Here is a 7,175-nt window from a genome sequence, read left to right as displayed (position 1 = left end):
CTGATCATCTTGTATCTACCAAGCTTATGCCACCACATGTGGTGTCTGCAGTGCTGGGGATCAACCCTAAGTCTTTGTGTAGGTTAAGCATGCACTCTACCAACTGAGGTACATCCTCAGCCACAATAGCTATTGGACTGGGTGGAAAGTAGGAGGTGTGGAGGGACAAGGAGGCAACCCAGAAATCAACAGGGTCAAGAAGACCCTGCTATCTATAAGCTGGCCACAGGAATCATAGGGAACTAATGAGGCAGTTGGAAGATATGTAGCTGTGGTCTGGGGCATCACTGAAGTTGAAGAGACGAGCACATTTCATTTATCCCATTCTGTGTAGTACTCCCAACCTCTTGATAGGTTTCTTTTCCAGATGTGTGCAACTGATATGGGGTGCCAGTGGTATGCTGATATGAGCAGCAGCAATTCAAACAGCTGGGAAGGTTCAAGAATGGTCTGAGGATAAATAAGTCCCAACTCACCCTAGAATGACATGCTTCCTTACAGGGATTGTCACTGGGGTCTGCAGTCATCAACACTCTGAGCACACCCAGGTGTGTGCTCTTTAGAGCTGAGGTTACAATTAAAAACAGAAGTGTTCAGAGCAAAGTTCACAGGCAAACTCAGAGGCCAGTCGCCTATACCACCTTCATAGAAAGAACCCATGTTTGGAGATTAGTAATTCGGTTACCTGATAGGACTCACCCCTTTTTCCAGTTATCACACACTGATAAAATTAAGCTTACTCCAAATTAAAGTAAAACATCGTTTGGACAGGCAAAACTCCTGAAATGGCTGCCTTTATCACTGAAGTCATTGGTGCTCACAGCCACCTAACAGCCACCTAACAGCCACCTTCCACGACAGCCCGTGCTCTGTAATCATTGTTTCAGACTGTCCCGGTCCCAGACATTCTTTTTCGAGATTCAGGTAATTTGCTTAAGGTGATGTTTGACGGCTGACTGTTGAAGAAATGTTCTATTATTAACTAACATGTAATTAGCTCATTAAATAATAACTCAACTGAATAGTATGTAACATAAGACGGTCTACCAAGGTGGGGAAGTCCACCGTTTCTCAAAAATGAGACTGAAATTATAGCGAGAGGAAACTGGAAATGAGGAGATGGCAGCTGGCAGGACCCAGAGTGTTTTAGATTACCATGGGCTTATGACCTCTGTATTCTAGAAAAAACACCCAATCAGATTATGATATTTGAGAATCTTGGAATGCCTGGGGCTCTCTGCCCATCTTATCAGAAGCTCCCATCTGAAGCTTAAGTTGTTTTGAATTTCACCAGCATTTCTGAGTTTTAAAGACAAAAACAATAAATGCAGCAACTAATAAACAGTAGTGTGTGTGTTGGGGGGTGGGATGCTGAGATCCCCTCAGAGGGCGCAGTCAGCGTGCCGTGGTAGGTAATTCCAAAGCCCACAGAAGGTGAAATGAATGTGAACACGCCACAGAGCTGCCAACTTTGTGTTCACGAATATTTGGGAAATAAGAGGGAGCAATATGAAAACCACGAGAGAAAAAGTTACTATGTTTGCCTCAGAAATTGTAAGTTCTTCCCCAGTAGCTGGTGTATGCCGGGCCAGGGCCCTGAGGGGATGATACTTAAGTTCCAACACCCAGGAGAAAACGGAAAGGGCAGAAGCTTCCCCGATGGGAGAACCGTACTGATTGATGTTCTAGATATTTCCTTTACATGAAAGAAAACTGAAATTCCATCTCACTGTTGGTAGGTTTTTATTTCAATGTCTGCAGTGGCATCATATATGCTCAGGTTGTTTACAGCAAGCACAGGCGACACCTATCTCCTCACTGGTGCTGTCTAAAAGTCATTTTATAGCCCTTTTGAATTTTTACAAGGAAAATTAATGTGATCAACTCTTAAAAATGGAAGGACACTCTATTTATTTCACTGGTGTATGAGCCAATAGGATCCTGTCCTGAGGTCCTGGAAGGGATTGGTTATATGGTCAGACAAATAACTCCACAGAATTCATCCAGGCTTATGGAAGCCTCTTGACCCTTTCTTTCTTTCTTTCTTTCTTTCTTTCTTTCTTTCTTTCTTTCTTTCAATAGAAACTGCTGGGCAGTGGTGGCACATGCCTTTAATCCTAGCACTTGGGAGGTAGAGGCAGGCGGATTTCTGAGTTCGAGGCCAGCCTGGTCTACAGAGTGAGTTCCAGGACAGTCAGGGCTACACAGAAAAACCATGTCTTGAAAAACAAAACAAAACAAAATAAACAAAAAAAAGCAAAAAAAAGAAAAAGAAAGAAAGAAAGAAAGAAAGAAAGAAAGGAAGGAAGGAAGAAAATCTAGCAAGACAGAATGAGGATGCAACTAACCACCTTGATTAAGCTGTTTCATAAACTCAGATACTTAGTGTCCTAGCAAGCACCTATCTATGCATTCCTTTGGGACATCTTCCATGATGGAGTGTCATGGAAGTCACAGTTCAGCCCATCACTCACTGGTGCTTAGATAGACATTTTCTGAGGAGGTAGTCTATAGCTGTTTGTCACATCAAGAGAGCAGGTAACATTGTTTGAAAATTTCAGGGAACACAGGATGACTCCCATTACTGCAGCCTAGTAAAAACACTAGGAAGGTAACTCAGAGGTGACTTGCTAGACAAACTGCACAGAATTTCCTAAGTTAAGAGAGAGACTCCCAACAAAGAACAGATGGTCAGCAGATCACTGCAGCAAAATGGTCACTCAGAAAAAGAAACTTTGTTCAAAGAATCAGCACTCCGGGAGACAGCACCTGCTCATGGGCAGGTGGCAGGGTGTGCCAGCTAGAAAGCTAAAATTCAGTCTATTGACTATTTTATCTATTTATTGTATATCAGTTATTATGCCCAAACTGAGGGTATATCTCAGTGGGACAGTCCTTGCCTTCCTGGGTGCAAGACCCTGGGTTTGATCCGTAGCACCACAAGTGATGAGAATAAGGATGAGGATGATGATATAATTGACATATGTGGCAGGTTTTAGCATAAAAGAAGCTGATTTATCCATTATTGTTTAAGAGATAATAACAGGTTGCTGAATTTATGCTTGTAGTAGAAATAGAGCAGCAAAGGAAACTGAAAAAAAAAAAAGAGAAGCCTGTACCCTCATCTAGACTTAAAGCATGGCAATAGACTGTTTACTCCATAGTTCTAGGAGATATGAAGAAGAAATGGAAGAACTGGGGTGTAAGATCTTGGCTGTGTGTAAGCATGCCTAGCATCCATGTAGAAAGAGTCCAGGGAGGTGGAACCATCAGTATATGATATTATGACAGCAACCCGAAGAAATAGGGGTCAGATTTGAGGGTCCCTCGGGGTCTCACAAAGACCTTGGCATTTACTAAGAGTGTGAAAGGAAGTCATTACGGTTTTAAAAAGTGGAGTGATGGAACCTAGTTTATGGTTTAGTATGAGCCCTGGCTATTGTGTTACAGAGAGTTGGAAAACTTCATATAATTATATAAGTGTATGCTGAATTTCATTAGTAACCTTACATACTGTCCTGCAATGGTACCTAATTCGAGGAAAAAATAATAGAGCTAACTGTTATTAGTCTGTTGATGAGACAGTTGTAATGACATTAAATAGAGATGTATGTAAAAAGGTAGAGCCAGCAATATCTTTCTTCCTTCTTCCCTCCCCCTGTTTCCCCCATCTGTCTGGCCACCCTCCATATGTATGGATATCCATATATACATCACTATATATCCATATATATATATGGATGTATATACTCTCACATTGATATACCAGTCTGTCTGATGAAAAATCTAAGTTTAAAGCCATATATACAACTGGAAAGCACAAAGTACAATTCACAATGAAGGAAAGAGGCACAGTTGTGGATAGCTGTCAGTCTACCCAAAACTGGGCTCATGGTTGATGGATGAAAATTATAGGATGGGTCAGTCTGGTTTCCATCTCATTAATACTGGGAACCTGGCTCTTGTAGACAGGATTCCAAATGCCCAGGGTCAGCTTCCAGTCCTTCTGGATTGAATATCATCTCTGACATTGTTGCCATTTTAATTTCAGCTCTTTAATATAGAATGAGTCACACTTTCCACAATATGTTTGTTTTTTTATTTGTTTGCTTGTTTGGAACAACACAATGTCTGTGTTCTTTTGTGGGTCATGAGCAAAGTCTTGGCATAAGGGATAACTACCATACAGCCCACCCTGCTGACCCCAGTGAACTCTGATGATTGTTTGAAATGTGAATGTCACTGAGCTTCCAATGACAGTAGAGCTGTTGCAAACTCTATCTTAGTGAACTGGAGAGATGGAGAAGTTGCTCTGAAACTTAAAGGCCACCATTGGCCCAACGGTGTGCCTCTGGGGAAGAACAGCTCCTGTGTATTACAAAGAAAGGAAGGAAGAAGAAAAGGAAAGAAAGAAGCATTCTTCAGGACTGATATGCTAAAGACAGTCTCATCTTCTCCAGGAGAATGGAGTCAGGCAGAACTTTTTTTTTTCCTGGTCAGAAGCCTCAGTAGACACGCAGATCACTGACTAACCACACATACGTGTCACACAGACTGAAAGATTCCCAAGGCTCTAAAACCACAGGCATTTCTCCACAGGATTAAAGGAAGCAGCTTTACAGGCCCAGAAGGAAAAGGGAGGTGGTGATTATTATTTTTTACATGCTTCTGATTTATAGTCAATAAGATGAAAGGTCAAAGCACACAGAGTCCAGGAACCATGTGCATGTCTCTTCACCACCCCTGTTAAGAACTCATGGCTGCTAGTGGTTTCTACAAAGATACAAAGAACATTGCTATTGCACTAAGTGAGCCTGGCCCTTGTTTCCAGCCTCTGGGCACAGTCTGTAAAGCTACCCTTTGAGATAAAACCTTGCCTTTGGTTGCCAGCCACGCCAGGGTGTGATATTTTTCCTCTTTAATTAAAACAAAACAAAACAAAACGTGTCCATTTGCATTTACCAGCTATCTGAAAGTTCAAAAACCGAAGAATATTTTCCTCTATAAACAAGCTGTGTGCTGGGTCAGGAAGCTGATTTTACATCAGCAGTCCCTGTTTGACACATTGATTCCACCGTGGAGGAAGGTGGATGGGAGTTCCTTCCTAAAAGGAAAAGAAAATAAAGCAGCTTTATATTTATGATTTGCCACCTCTGGGAGGGGCTATATGATCTGGGGGTTCTATTCCAGACGTTGATATAAGCAAGGCACCCTCAGATGGGAAGCAACCGTTGTGCTCGCCTGACATTTGAAGAATTCCAGTTTCCCTTTAGAAAATAAAGATCTCAAAGTGACCCTATTCTCACTTTGGGGCGTTCTGTTCCAGGACGTAATGTAAGTAAGTAGTTTTCTGACAAAGTACTCCATTAACTGTATGTTTAGATTAAAATGATGCAAACCTGAGTGGTGTATTCGACATGCAGGGCTGCCCATTAGGGACTCGGGTCTTATTTATGGAACTTTGGAGAAAACATCTAGAGTCCCCTCTACCCCAGGGTAGAGATGACACATGTTACAGTGTTTGTGAGGCAGATGGATCCATGACTGGGGTCTGAAAGGCAGAAGCTTTGAAGAATAAGGAAGGGAGATAAACCAACTGACTGCTGCCCGCTTGGTCTCTTCTTTCCACATTCTAAAGTCATTTTTCACTCATTGAAGACACTTCTTGAACTCACACCTTTGCCACTCTACAGTCTAATACTCTTCTCAGTGTATTTTCTTCTCTTTGGGCCCTCTATCTCCCCTAGGAACCATTTTCTACAGTGTCCTGCCCTACTAATTTCTCATTTTCCTTTCTGCATTCTCCTTAACTTTCTTTTGTTTCTCAGTCCTAATAAAAATGTTTATTGTTCGATGTTCCCCTAATTGATGACAGCTGAATCACTGCTAACCCCCGACTCTGACTGTCAAGTGCATTAGTTACCTTTACATTGCTGCGATCAAAGGGACCGGTGATGGACACAGCTTAGCCGATGAACCGGTCATGCTGACATGATTTCAGAGAATCTTGGCTATGGTGGAGTAGTACCCTATGAGCCAGTGAGACAGAAGTTGGGGCAGTGGTTACTCATATGGCAGTGGGCTAGGAAGCAGGAGGTGGACTACAAATACCAAACATCCACCAGCAATGACCTCTGATCACCAGGCAGCACCACCATCACTCAGGAGCCACAGATTTCCAAAACAGTGCCTCCAACTTGGGATCGAGCATCCAAACATAAGCCCATGGGGCATTTTAGAGTTAAACCATAGCATCAGGTACCTGCTTTCCATATCCTTAGTCCCATCTGACACAGCAAAATATCTTCTTGGTCCATTCTATTTGAGGATGTCTCTTTCCATTAGTAATCTGAGACAACTGCTAAAGAGGGGCGATTTTGATGTAATTATGGGAGTCCCAGATATTATGATTCAAAGAGCCAAGAATCTTTCATTAATAAGTAAGTTTGTGGGCTAGTCTTCAGCCCTTTCTCACATGGCCACTCAGGTACCCCATAGTTAGTGGGATTTCCCCCTTCAGTTCTCCTGATTTTTACTGTTCACATGGCCAAAGCTGATGTAACCTTGTGCTCACAGCCATGAGTGAGGAAGGAGAAGGGAGTGAAAAAGAATGCTACAAGTGTCTGTGTCCCAGAAACGTGACCCCTTGCTTCTATTTGCATTCTGTCACAGAGGGTCAAGTGTAACACCAAGAGAAGCTCAAAGAGGACTGAGAAATACAGTCCCCGCCCAGACAGTCTCAGGCTCATTCACAAACCATCTGCCGCCAGCCATCTGTTACAGAAAAGGTGGGAGGAATGCAGTGGACAGCTAGAGGGCCTGTTGTAGCTTCTCTTCTCTTGCCTCGCTTTTCAGACAGGGTCTCCTTAGGTAGACCTGCTTTGCCTCAGACTCGGAGCTTTACCTCCCAAGCCCTGGGACCAAAGGCACATGGTACTGTGGCTGGCTATCTCTTGCCTTTTGAAATAACTTCTTTCAGACATAACTTTCTTTCTACTTTTCAATAGCCAGTTCCTAAATTCCCAGTGCACTCTCAACACACAAAAAAAGACATTCCTTGTATCTTAACACTTTTCTCCTGGGCTGGGCTTGGGGTTCTCAACTTCGGACACCGGAAACAGCCTATGAAGCTTCACATTTCTACTGTACTTACTGAGTACTTCTTCCAGTGAGGA

The sequence above is a fragment of the Grammomys surdaster genome, unplaced genomic scaffold (genome assembly GCF_004785775.1).
Source record: "Grammomys surdaster isolate TR1022 unplaced genomic scaffold, NIH_TR_1.0 130, whole genome shotgun sequence".
NCBI classification, from domain to species: Eukaryota; Metazoa; Chordata; class Mammalia; order Rodentia; family Muridae; genus Grammomys; species Grammomys surdaster.
Note: the sequence above shows the minus strand (reverse complement) of the source record.